The following is a 14566-nucleotide window of genomic DNA, read 5'->3' as shown; positions in this document are numbered from 1 at the left end:
ATCTGGGGCCCCAGCTGGACTGTCTTCTCTGTAGCTTGCTTAGGCCTGTGAAGGAAGCAGCAAGCAGATAACAATGGGAAGCACAAGGATTTTATTTCACTATGTGATTAGCAAAGGCCGATTCCCTTTTTTGCAGCTTGGATGCACCCACACAGGAGATTTGGGTCAAGAGGAGACATTTGGGTCAAGCTGGACTAGTCTTGGCTGAGTGGCCCTTTAAAGAAGCAAGGGCAGAGGCCCTTGCATGACCCCTTGGGCCACATTGCAGAGGATTCTGGAGCTGCACTGAGCCAAGAGCCCCCTCTCGGTGGCAGACACAGGGTGAACGGGACTGCTTCTGTTCTCTCAAGGAAAAGCAACCCCTGAAAAACCTCTTTTGACAGCAGTGGTCCTTGCCATGGGCCTTGGCCAATAGCAGAGTTGGGGAGACATTTTGTAGCCAGGCTCAAGATCCTGCTTCCCATCTTCTCTCAGAGCCCCAGCAGGACTCCCCAGCATTGGCCTTGCTCACCTCTTCCCCATCTGTGGTGATATCACTCTGCCTCCCTGGGGAGTCCTCAGGGATGACTGGACTCCAACTTTTTCAAATAGGGCTGTGTTCATTTTCCCAGACAAGCAAGTACCTGCAGTTCTGACGTCCCTTCTCCAGGAGGGCTCAGAACCACCTCTGCCCTCTCCAAAGAGAGAAGAAAACTTGCCCTGAAATATCTGTGAGCATTCTCACTCTTGGTTGTGGGAGGTCAGCCTGTCCTTCTGGAAGAGGAAGGCCTTTGTTGGGAAGTAGGATGTCACCCTCTGAACTGAGAATGGAGTTGAACACTCACTCCAGCCTGATGACAGCAGTATGTGCTCTTCTTACTTGTCCTCATGTGGCACAGAACAGAAAAGAGCCTGAAAAGGTTGACTGCAAAGTGGGTGTGCCATTTCAAGTCTGGACCATTTTGCTTGGACCTGAGAGCAGAAACTGTGAGACCAATATGCAAGATGGGCTCTGTCAGCTGTGGTGCCCAGGCACAGCAAACGTGGAGCTGGCAGAGGCACCTTCTGGCACTGTCTGATGCAGCTGCTTTATGCTGCCTCAATGTGAGCCTCTAGCAGAGCTAGAAAAAGGAAGCACTTCCAAAAAGGTAGAGGATCAGGATCTGGTTTTCTAGGAATTAGATTCTATCTACTGATGGGAGCTCCTTGCCATTTCCTTACAAGTGTTCTCAGGTTTTCACTACTCAGGGTGTCATTTGTGTCTCCCAGCTCTCTGCTTCATGCCTGAGCAGGGAGGACTGTGTGTTCACTGGACTATGAAATGATCTGTTCAATCATGAATTTAGATAGGTTCTTATTATAGTCTTGGACAAACCCTTGAACTTTTGGATCATTTTTGCTGATTGCTTAAGAGGAATAATAGAAACTCCCAAAGGACACTACTAATATTACAGTGTGCCTAGGCTGCAAGAATGCTGGCCCAGATTACCCCTAGATACTGTAAAATAACAGTAGAAATCTATACCTGCCCTTGCCTTTACCTATAACTTGCATCCCTTTATGCATGAAGATTTAAAAAACTAAGCACAACATTCACATTCATAGTATATCAAATATGGTAATCCAACATCAGTAAGTCAACTACTACTTTTGCTTTTTAAGCCAGGTGTACAAAACAGAACAGCTACTATGCACTTTAATATATGAAGACATGATCAGTGTATAAATAAAAGCACAAAACCTGTTATCTTGTGCTCTAAGATATGTATTAAATCCAGCCATTCATCAGACAAATATCGCAGACTTTTCTTTGTATCATACCCAGGAATAGCCAGATAGAGTTTTTATCAACAATTTTAAACCTTCTTGGAAGCTGAAGTAAATAATCCAAAACATCCCTGAAAATGACTGAACAATTGTATCAAAGAGTCTCAAACAATCAAAGATATTTGGCAACTTGTAAAGCAAGGTTACTTCCTATGTTAGGGATATATTTTTAAGAGACAGATGCTTTTTAAACTCAGTTTCCTAAGGATATCTTAAGTTGCAACACAGCAATTAATGTAAAACTTAACTTTCATGTTTCCACAAGGTAACTTGTTTTCAGTGAAATAAACACACATTCTTCCCTTACTGCTTAAAATACCAGTGCTGGAGTATATTGTACTATTCTTGGATTCTCTATATACACAAGTATCCCAGTGCCCCTCATTGGAGTAAAGGACTGGACCACCTGAAACAAAGAAAAGCTCTTCTCATCTTTTCACAGAATCACAGAATCCTAGGGGCTGGAAAGGACCTTGAAAGACCATCCAGTCCAACCCCCCTGCCAGAGCAGGGTCACCCAGAGCACATCACCCAGCAACGTGTCCAGGCGGGTTTTGAATGTCTCCAGTGAAGGAGACTCCACAGCCTCTCTGGACAGCCTGTCCCAGGGCTCTGTCACTCTCACAGGAAAGAAGTTTTTTCTGATATTCACATGGAACCTCCTATGTTCCAGTTTGCACCCATTACCCCTTGTCCTATCTCTAGACATCACTGAAAAAAGCCTGGCTCTGTCCTCCTGACACTCACCCTTAATATATTTCTAAACATTGATGAGGTTGTCCCTCAGTCTTCTCTTCTCCAAGCTAAAGAGACCCAGCTCCCTCAACATTTCCTCATAAGGGAGATGTTCCACTCCATCATCTTTGTGGCTCTGTGCTGGACTCTTGCAAGCAGTTCCCTGTCCTTCTGGAACTGAGGGGCCCAGAACTGGACACAATACTCCAGATGTGGCCTCACCAATGCAGAACAGAGGGGGAGGAGAACCTCCCTTGACCTACTAACCGCATCCTTTCTAATGCACCCCAGGATGCCATTGGCCTTCTTGGCCACAAGGGCACATTGCTGGCTCATGGTCATCCTCCTGTCCACCAGGACCCCCAGGTCCCCTTCTCCTACACTGCTCTCCAGCAGGTCAGTCCCCAACCTGTGCTGGTACATGGGCTTGTTCTTCCCCAGACGCAAGACTCTACACTTGCCCTTGTAGAATTTAATCAAGTTTCTGCCCGCCCAACTCTCCAGCCTGTCCAGGTCTTGCTGAATGGCAGCACAGCCTTCTGGTGTGTCAGCCACTCCTCCCAGTTTAGTGTCATCAACAAACTTGCTGAGGGCACACTCTGTTCCCTCATCCAGGTCATTGATGAAAATATTCAACAGCACTGGCCCCAGTACCGACCCCTGAGGGACTCCACAAGTCACAGACCTCCAACTAGATTCTGTCCCATTGACCACAACTCCCTGACTTCTTCCTTTCAGCCAGCTCATGATCCACCTCACTACCTGATCATCCAGACCACACTTCCTCAGTTTATCTATGAGGATGCTGTGGGAGACAGCGTCAAATGCTTTACTGAAATCAAGATAAACCACATCTACTGCTCTACCATCATCTATCCACCTAGTAATTTCTTCATAGAAGGCTATAAGGTTGGTCAAACATGACTTCCCCTTGGTAAAACCATGTTGACTGCTCTTAATGAGCCTTTCATCCTTGATATGCCTAGAGGTATTGCCAAGAACAAGTTGTTCCATCACCTTTCCAGGGATGGAGGTGAGGCTGACCAGCCTATAGTTACCCAGGTCCTCCTTGCCCTTCTTGTAGACTGGGGTGACATTTGCTATCCTCCAGTCCTCAGGCACCTCTCCTGTTGCCCACGACTTACCAAAGATGATGGAGAGTGGCCTAGCAATGACCTCCCCAGCTCCCTCAGCACCCATGGGTGTGTTCCATCTGGACCCATTGATTTATGGATGTCCAGATTGCTTAACTGATCCCTAACCCAATCCTCATCTACCAAAGCAAACTCCTCCTTCATCCTGACTTTTTCTGGGGCTTTAGGGATCTGGGGCTCCTGGGGAGAGTCTGCAGCAGTAAAGGCAGAGGCAAAGAAGGCATTAGTACCTCTATCACCAACCATCCATGACCACATTCCAGTCCTGTGAGCTGTCCCACCATGTCTCTGTAACTGCCACCAGATCATAACCCTAAGAGCACACACAGACCTTTAACTCCTCCTGTTTATTCCCCACTCTGCCTGCATTGGTATGCAGGCATTTCAGGGAGCAAGCTGAGCACCCTTGGGAGACAGGAGGCCTTCTGGTCTTCATTAATACCAGAGCAATGCCCCAATAGCTCAAACCCAGCTACAGCTCCCTCCCACTTCGAATCTAGTTTATAGCTGTGAATGAGCCCTGCAAACAGCTGAGCACCCTTGGGAGACAGGAGGCCTTCTGGTCTTCATTAATACCAGAGCAATGCCCCAATAGCTCAAACCCAGCTACAGCTCCCTCCCACTTCGAATCTAGTTTATAGCTGTGAATGAGCCCTGCAAACTCCTGCCCTAGGACCCTTTTTCGACAGGGTCTTTCCATCCAATGCCAGCAGGCTAAGTGTCCTGGAAATCAAACCACCCAGGAGTTTTGTCCCCTACCCCCATCAATCATGTAATCTCTTCGACTCCCACACCTGTCCTGCTTCTATGCAAACAGCCTTATATCCTTCTCATCTCTCAGAAAACCACCAAGGTGGCTCATTGATGCCAAGGTTTCCCTCATCATTAAGGTTTTGCTCAGCATAACAGAGTCTTTGACAGTGATCTCATTGTCAAAAAGGTTCATGGAGTTGATATCACAGATTTCAGACACAAGCAATCAAGTTAACACTCATGAGAAGGGCACTGTCACCGGAGGAAAAGAGGTAATATTCTCTGCTGAGCTGTGGGGTATGAGTGAGGCACAAATGAGATAGGAAGATACAAAAAGCCCAGCCTAGACAGCCAGAAGCAGAGAGGGCACAGTCCTGGCACAGGCACAAAGAAAGAAAGAGGACTAAGCCCTTGGCTGAAATTCTGCACCAGGCAGAAAACACAAGAAAAACCACTGGTCTCACAGGCACCATTAGCAGATACAGAACTACTACACATTTTGTGTTAAGATGCTGTGAAACGAAGAAGTCAACCACCTTGTGGCTGGAAGCCAAACCTACTCTTTTCTTTCGCCACTGAGAGGAAGAGTGTGCCATTTGAGGCCAGAGAGATTGAGGGGGGCTGCCTCTCAGAGGCACAGTGCCTGCGAGCTTGTTAACAGTTTTTGCAACCTGAAAACCACCCGCACAAGAAAGAACCAGAGACCACTTTGCTGGGGACACCCTGGCCCTCAGCTCTCAACCCCATGCTATCCCCTTCATGCCTCTCTGTAACCTGCCCATTTACTTGGCTTAGGAGCTGTGGAGGAGTCTGCAGATCCTTCCCTGGACACCTTGAATGTGCCCTAAAATGCATAAACTGTGGCTTTAAGATGGTGAGCAGGATATGAAATGAGCCATAGCTGCAAGAAGCTAATCCAAAGTCACAATGGAGTCATGGTCCACTGGAGACTTCAGACAAGTGAAGCACCAAGGCAAGACAAAGAAGGATCTAACTGACTGAATGACCAGAGACCACCAATATAAACACAAGCTGTGGCAGGTCAGTTTTAGGGAAGCTCCTGGAAAGATTCCAAAGGAGACCTGAACACCAATGACAGAGGTCCACGCCTTGCAGAGCGTCTGAGACAGAGAAGCTACATGTGGAGACCCTGATCCAAATCTGCAGGAGAATCATCTGGTCTCTATGTAGAAATGGATCTTTTAATTACTAAGCTTCAGCAGTTCTGTGGTTGGTAGTGCCCATGTCTCAGGCTGCTGGCTCCTGGGCCGGGGTATTGGGAAGTCATCAGCAACTGCAGCCATGCCTGAGGTTACAAAGGTGACATGCAGGGTAGCAGCAAGACAGGTAATGCAAGAGCTATTTGCTCCAGTTCATTAAAAGGGCCTTCCACATCCCAGCTCTCCACATCTCAGGAGATGGCCCTTCTGTGACAGCTGTGTTGGGCAACCTGGACTCTGCTGTTCTGCACTGTCCATCTGCTGTTTCTGCCTCTCAACAGGGTCTTTCAAAGGAACAATGAGTTCTTCAAATTGCTCCATCTTCTCACCTTCACCATGAGATGAGGAACAACAGAAGAGTTGTTCTCTGAAACAACACATAGCAGTTCTTGCCCAGTTCATTACCAGAGTGTGCACGGCCTGAGGAAACCAAAGGGTGCTAAGGTTGTCAAGTTTCTCAGTCCTTGTCAGCCCACAAATGAAGACGCAAGTCTGATCAGAGACTGATTTTCTTGTAGCAAGCTCAGCATGTTGCTGCTGTTCTCTCAGAGGGACTTTGGAAAGCGAGAACACAAAAGGCCTTTTATATACAGAGCTGGCTCCTCCACACTCAGACGCGTTTATTTGGAGCAATGGTGCAATCCAGTGGCCAGTTTGGATAGTAACAGTAAATACTGTACAAACTCGAATCCACTGCAAAACCAGAAAGCACCTAAAGGGAGCAGCGATACCACCGAGCCTGCAGAGCAGCAGTGTCTGTTGATGTGTGATCTGAAGAGATGCACAGATCCATGTTTTTTTATAAGAGAGGCTCAGGAGTGAGCTGTTGGAACCAATAAATGGGGTGGCTCTTCTTTAGGGGCAGAAGGGCCCATCCTCGCAAATCTGTACAACTCTCATTAACATTTTTCTGAGTATGAGTACCCTGTGGTGCTGAGCACACGGCTACCCACGCTGGCACCAGGCCCAGCACCACACTGCACACTGCTCTGGAGTGGAAAGTGCATCCCAGAAGAGGACCTGCACCCCAGACCAGGGACGACACCACTTCCACAAGAGCCCTCCAGTGAGGAAGGTGCCCATAGTCTAGAAGGCATTAGCACTGCCATCAGCACTTTAAATATGTTGATTTTTTTCTGAAGGCTACCATCTGTAGGCAGGAATGTGGATTTATTTGGTCTGCTGCTACGGACTGGGTATTTTAGCCTAGAGAGCACATGGAGAGAGGCAAAGTGAACCTGCAAGACCTTTTTATCCCAATAGGAAATGGTGTAGGCTCGATACCACTGCTCACCCAAGGAATCACAGAGGTGACATGTTGGTGTGCCTGGCCGGCTCGTGGAGGTGTATTCCAGCGAGGGAAGAATGTGAGACAAACAATATGATTGATAGAGCAAACTCCAACTTTATTAGAAATTACAGGCACTTATATACCCTTAGCCTGAATATTACATGTCTAGGGTTGCACTTATGATGGGTCAGTTGTACTAGAGCCTGCCACGGTCTGAACAGTGACTGGCTCCTTGGCCCAGGCTCAATCAGGACTCTCCACCCCATCTCCTCTTCTGGCACGTTCGGATGTTTACTTCGTTAGCTCACTTTTATCAACTGGTTCTCATGAGAGAGTCCTTGGTCGTCGAGGCCCAGGTGTTCTATCAGTAAAAACAGGATTGCTCACATATCCGTTGTTTATTAAAACAGCCTGCAACAGTGACACTGTAGAAATCTTGCAGAAATAGACTGTAGAAAATCTTAGTCTGAAGACTGTCAGCTACCCAGCCAGTTGTTGAGGAAGGACCTCCCCTCTGAGAATTGCCTCCTGCACTGGCAAAACATCAACTTGTGGCAGTCACTTGAGCAAATCTTGTGCTGTGTAGCTCTCCTGAAAAGCTCTTGCTGGAAGGGGAATAATTTATGTTGTGTATACTCCTTACTCTGTGTAGTTTCTACATATGCTTTAATCTGGAGAAGAGATGGGAGGACGTTGTGCTGAAGGAAGATGTTTGCCACTGTTCACCACATGAGAGGAGAAATTGTCTTCTGCAAGCCAAGCTGCAACAGAACTACCTCTAAGGAGACACTCAGCTCTGGATGTATCCCCTTACCATCTTCACCTTCCCTCATCAACAGGCTTCTTGGCCATGCAAAAAGGAGCCCAAGAAACACATCCTGAACCCCAACAATTATTGTGGTGTCTTTGTTGACTCTACAAGCTACAAGATTGGTCAGGAAGGCAACCATAGCTTGATTAGCAAGGGGAAAAGAGAAATGCCAGTGAAAAGAGCAAAGAGCATAGCCCTTTTGAGTCTGTCCTGTTTACAGCCTCCTTTCTTATACATTGAGCCTGGCCACTGGTGCACTGCTCAGGGAGCATCTCCTTGCGTGAAGCCAGTGGTCAGCTTTTGTCACAGAGTGTCCCAATGAGCTAGCTGGCAGGGTTTCTATACAAAAGAAGAAATAAAACCAGATTACTAATATATATTAGAAAAGATAGATATAATCCCACAGTGTGTGACAAGACCAGAAAAAGCAGGAGTTCAGGTTTGTGTTAAAGCACCTTCTGGAAAAACAAACAAACAAACAAACACCCCCTACTCACCACACATGTAAATCACTAAATTTTAACTTAACTAGTGAGAGGAAAATATACCACAATATCAAGACTAAGGAAAAAAGTCTTATCTTCATATGTATGAGACTGTTTAGCAGTGACTTGGTTCTATATTTGAACACTCCTACAACCCGAACCAAGACAGATACATCCGTTGTGAGCATTTAAAATGAAGCATTTGGACTGTAGCATTACCAGCCAAGAACCCCTGCCCACACCAAGCACTGAAGGAGTAACTTTTGGAAGATGCAAAAGACAGCATATCACATTAGTTCAGCCTGAGCAAAACATTAAGCAATTCTTGCTGACAGAAAGTTGGATTCTCTAGAATCTGCAAAGGAAACACATGCATGGTCCTTCCAGACTGCAAATGCCAACTGGAGGCGTCAATGTGCAGTTTCTTTCCCTGATAAGTGTGGCATCAGTTTTACTCTGTATCTTCATCATTTGCTTAGCCTAGAGAAGAGAAGGCTCCAGGGAGACCCCACAGTGGCCTTCCAGTATCTGGAGGGGGCTTACAGGAAAGCTGGAGAGGGACTTTTTATACAGGTGTGTAGTGACAGGTCGAGGGTTAATGGATTTAAACCGAAAGAGGGGAGATTTAGATTAGACATTAGGAAGAAATTATTTAGTGTGAGGGTGGTGAAGCACTGGAACAGGTTGCCCAGAGAGATTGTGGATGCCCTCTCCCTAGAAGTGCTCATGACCAGACTGGATGAGGCTCTGAGCAACCTGGTCTAGTGGGAGGTGTTCCTGTCCCTGAAGGGGGTTCTAGAATCTGCAAAGGAAACACATGCATGGTCCTTCCAGACTGCAAATGCCAACTGGAGGCGTCAATGTGCAGTTTCTTTCCCTGATAAGTGTGGCATCAGTTTTACTCTGTATCTTCATCATTTGCTTAGCCTAGAGAAGAGAAGGCTCCAGGGAGACCCCACAGTGGCCTTCCAGTATCTGGAGGGGGCTTACAGGAAAGCTGGAGAGGGACTTTTTATACAGGTGTGTAGTGACAGGTCGAGGGTTAATGGATTTAAACCGAAAGAGGGGAGATTTAGATTAGACATTAGGAAGAAATTATTTAGTGTGAGGGTGGTGAAGCACTGGAACAGGTTGCCCAGAGAGATTGTGGATGCCTTCTCCCTAGAAGTGCTCATGACCAGACTGGATGAGGCTCTGAGCAACCTGGTCTAGTGGGAGGTGTTCCTGTCCCTGAAGGGGGTTTGGAACTAGATGGTCTTTAACGTCCCTTCCAACCCAAACTGTTCTATGATTCTATGATTATTTGCTAATTGCAGATTGGCAGGGCAAAATACTGAGCTGTGTTGAATGCTTGCAGTCTTCAACTGCAGAAAGCTCCCTCATGCTCCACAGATGAGCTTAATTAAACCATACACTGTGGATGCATCCACAGTACCTTCCAGAGCTTACCCAATGCAAGATCAATTTCCGAATATTAGAACTGTTTGTCGATTATCAGCAGTGACTTGCTTATGGGAGGTAAAAGAAAAAAAGGAAGCAGGAGGACGTATGGCACCTCAGAATTGTTTAGCTGTATCTACATATGACAGAAAAACTCCAGATGCCACCTTGTGTCTTGCCCTCCAGATGCCATTTTGTGTGTGAACAGAGTCCTTGGTGTTTGACCCAAGAAAGGGAGAAGGGAATTTAGAAAATAACAAACATCCCCAGCCTGTTTTTCTCAGCAATGTCCATCATATCCCAGGGAGTGCAGCTGATCTCCTTCCCCCTCGCTGTGCACAGCAGCAGCTGGGGAGTTGCAGAAATGTTTGTGCAACAAAACCCTTTCTTCCTCATCTCAGTCAATGTGCCCTGGAAGTCTGGAGCTTTCTTCAAAAAGCATTTATCCACCTGAGTACTGCCCAGTTTGCTGGCAGCACAATGTACTTGACTGCCAGCACTCCTCACTCTGAATGAATGACACAAAAAGCAGTTAAAAATAATTTTAAAAGCCAGTTTTGCCAAAGATTGGGAACATTTGTACGACAAATCAGGATTTGAATTAAACCAGTGAAACAAAGTTTTCCACCTTACCCTGACAAATTCCTTCGCTCACAAGTCAGGAAAAATTTCTCCACTCAGAGCTGTGTACAATTTTTTTCTTCAGAGTAATTTCTGTTCACCCTCCTCCCCCAGGGAGGGTTGGACACCCCAGCCTGTTTTTCTCAGCAATGTCCATCACATCCCAGGGAGTGCAGCTTTATAAATCGGGACATGACAAAACTGCTGGTGCAGATGTGAGGTGAGATCTTAGCTGCATTTGAATCCAGTTAAAATTAGCTTTTAAATGGTTTGCATCTTTTGACTGCTCTAGCATCCATAAACCATTCTGCTTCCAATTTTTATTTAGGTACAGCATTTCCATTTTTACCACTCTATCTTCCTGTGCCAAGAGACTGCCTGTGGATAACCCAACAGGCTACCAACTTCTCCAGCTTCCTGTAGTGTGTTACCACCCATGAGGTTTAAGAATGAAGTGGCTTAATAATTCACAGCAAATGGAGTATTTACAAAAGATCGTTTTAATGACATTTATTGTATTATAATTTATATTGTTACTCCTTATCTATTGTTGTAGAGAACTGGAGAGCACAAGTACCATAAGCCTGAGGGTATGATCCAAACAGTTACAAACTAGCAACCCTTTCATCTGTATCTGGGAAAAAAGCAGCTGAAGTGATCATGAAGAACAGAACATTATGATCTCAATTTTCCTCAAAGCTACTGCAAGTGGGAAGATGAATTTTCCTCTTTGGAAATCAAGCCTAATGCCTTCCAGTTTTTTGATTGGAAGAGATGGATGAAGTGCGAAGCAGAGATTTGTTCCTGGGGGTTAGTGAGTATATTCAGAACAGAACATGAAGAATTTCAGAGAGACCTAAACTATTTAGTGTAACGGGCAAGAAGAAACTTGCTACTGATAAGAACAAAGCAACATGACTTGTTACTTGGGAAAAAAACCCCAAACGTTAAGTGCTCAGAGCTCAGAGTATTAAAGTGGTAAGATCAGCTACATAAATAGAGCCTAGAGTAATTGTAAACGTTTCAGTGAAGATTGTTGTTGGGGAAGAAAGCCAAACAAGGCTTGTAAATAGATAGGGAATGGATCATAAATAAGAATTAATTAGCACGTACAGACCTAAATCACTGATGCAGCCACATTAAAAGAATACGATAGCAACAAAGTTAAATACATGAAAGTTAGGGTTGCATTGCTAATTTACATTCAATTCTTCTTCACTACACTGCCTTCTCTCCTCTCCCTGTGCATGCTTTATCATGAAGCCTCTAAGCAAAAGACAATCCATTCAACAATTTAAAATGTAAGAAAGACAGATGAGAACATTATCCCCATGATCTGAAGGGGTACAGAGCTATTAACTGACTTTATGCAAAAAGTCTGCAGAGGACATGGAATTAAGCCATCCCAGCCTCCAAGTTCCAGCTCAGCAACCTGATCACAAGATCAATCTTCATTGTCAAGACAACAACTGTGCCCTAAGAATTCCTTTTAAATTTCCAAACCCAGAGTTCAGAGGGCCAGGGTTTATAAAGGAAATACATTTTGAAATCTAGCTAAACCTCTGCTTGAGACTGTTTGCCCTTGAGAGGGGAAGAAAAATCCTAAAATAGGAAAGAAGTATGTTCTGGAAGAGTTAGCAATCCTTAAGGTAAAAATGCTAACACAGACCCTCAGTACTAGAAAAATAAACTTAGCCCCTACTAACTCATTTTACAAGGGCAACTAAGTAACATTAAATCTCTGGCAGGTTTATTAGCCCAGCAGTTCTACAGCTGTTCACATGCTCAGTTTTTCCTTCCCTCTCCTCTAGCTTTGGCAGAGATCAACCTGACAGCTCCTCAGGCAGGCAATCCTGCTAGAGGCAGGAGGGCAGCCAATTTGCTAATCCAATCATGTGCTACAAGACCTGAGGGGTGCACCATTTGTGAAAGAAGAGACTATTTTTAATTATTTAATTACTAGTCAAGTTACCTGCCTGAAGAATATTAAAATGCCAGCATAATTAGGACATTGAGATACTATATCAAAGCTAGCTCCTTTCTGCTGATCACCTCAAAAACTGGCTTCTGAGGGAGATTCAGAGAAGTAAACAGCACCCTTAAGCCATGTAGAGGATTTCAGTAAGACAACACATTAGCCTTATTCTGAGTCTGATGAAAATAGTCGAGTTTAACCATCAGTTTTGATGAAGCAACTAGGCCAACACGCAGCATCTGAAGAGCTTGTCCACTTGCTTCTGGTATCCTGGGACCACACAAAACATTTGAACCACTTTCTGGGACTTCCCTCTATAGCCTGGGGAGTTCAATCATTTGGTGTAACCTCTATCCCTCAGAGATCCCTAATCCACTGGTAACTTCAGAAAACAGGTAGGAGCCTGTGGTCCTTCAGGCCATATGGATGGACCAGGAGCCACCCTGGATACACCCAGCAGCTAGTCTGACAACTCTTTTCTGTACCCACCCTCCCAGGAAGGGTGGTGGTCTGTGGCTTGCTGAAATCTGCAGCCAGTTAAGACAAACTACCTTAAGCAGCTCAAACCAGAGTTGGATTTTAGGGGACACAATGGCACAGCTTCTTTCTCAGCAGTTTTCACCCTGTACCCAGCTTATGATGCTGGCCTGCTCTTTCAGCCCCCAGCACCCTCTCCTCCCTTTGCACTAGAAGAGGAGTCTAGGAACTTGTAAACCACTAGATGCAGCAATCTGGTGCTGTTGCTACCATGCCACATGAAGAAAAAGGGATGTTAAAAGCCTCTTCAAGGCAAAATAGATGTATTTTAATTTTAGAAGCGGAAAGGTGAAACCAAGATTTTATTTGCAACCTGAACAATTCATTCTCCTTGAGAGCATGGTGGCAAGGATTTACATATTATTAAAATGGCTGCATGTGCTCTTTGCAGCACTGCCAGCTCAACTGATACCTGGGTTTCTGCTCCCTGTCTCTAAATTTTGATACTTTGAGAAAAGTTCTGGAACAAGAGCCGCACCCCTGCAGACCACAGCTCAAAACCAGCAGAATGAGCTTTCTGACATCTTTTATTTCCAAGATATTCTTACAGCACATTAGCTTAATGAAGGGGCAGTCCATACATCTCTAACCAGAACTTGAGAAATCAGGTGTTATCATCTACTTGCATGTCTATATGGTGGCTCTAGAAGGTGGTCCATAGCTCTTCTGTCACCACAGCTTAGTGGTTCAGATGGCCTCGGCAAACGTGTTTGTTTCAGTCAAAAGCACTATCAAAACAGCTTGCCAGGAGCTCAGTGAATAATGGAAAATAATTTTCACCATTTCTATGAGGTAAAAAGAAAGCCTCTATTTAGGCAGCATTAGTTGCAGCCAATTATTCTGCTATTTTCAGTTGTGCTCCAGGGAGTTGTATTGCTCCTCCTCAGAGCCCAACAGCTGTTTCATTAGGTTGGTCTCCCAGTTCCTTTTGCTTGCAGAACATTCACCCTGCAGTGACAGGTGACAGGAACTTTAAGTACTATCTGTCACACTGTATTATCTCTCCTAAGGTTTTGGAACCCATTCCAACCGAGGAAAAAGCAGATCACTTTTGGATTAGGATACAAAATGTCACAGTTTATCATAACAGAGGCAAGGTGGAGGGAAATAACTGGCAAACTGAGACTGTCCCCTTAAGGGACAAAGCTTGAGTACCACTGGTGCCCTGGGACACTGCCATGTAGCACCATTTGAAAGCTGAAAGCCATAATTTCATAAATATATTTTGGCTAGAACCTGCACTAGACTCTTTGATACATACTTTGCCTTTGAAACAACTCCATGATTCGTCTCTAAGACCACCACAACCCTGACTTGCCTGCACAGGGATTCCTCGTGGTAGAAGGATCACAAATTAGGGTAGTGTCACATCTGTGCAGCATTCAAAGCCACAGAGAACTGGTCTTTGATTGCCCCCACAGGTTCAGCATCACTTGCATGATCTGTCCTCCCAGGGCCACAGGTGACTCCACACCCCTCCTCACCTGCCATATGCACATACAGGTTCTTGCAACTAAAATCCAGACCTGCACAAAGGCTCAAAACACCGAGCTCGATCACAGCTCCACCTGCACCTTTGTCTACCAAGTACATAGTTCCACTTCTTGGGGAATTAGTTGATGAGAAACTTTACGCCTGAAGGCAACAGAGGTGATGACTTTCACAGAAATTAGCTAGAGCACCACACCCAGCTTTTCAATCTACAGTCATATCTGCCTACATATTTTAATGTAACTTG

Source organism: Chaetura pelagica, unplaced genomic scaffold (genome assembly GCF_000747805.2).
Source record: "Chaetura pelagica isolate M959 unplaced genomic scaffold, ChaPel_1.0 scaffold117, whole genome shotgun sequence".
Lineage (NCBI taxonomy): Eukaryota > Metazoa > Chordata > Aves > Apodiformes > Apodidae > Chaetura > Chaetura pelagica.
The sequence above is the reverse complement of the archived record's forward strand: the minus strand, read 5'-3'. Positions refer to the sequence as shown.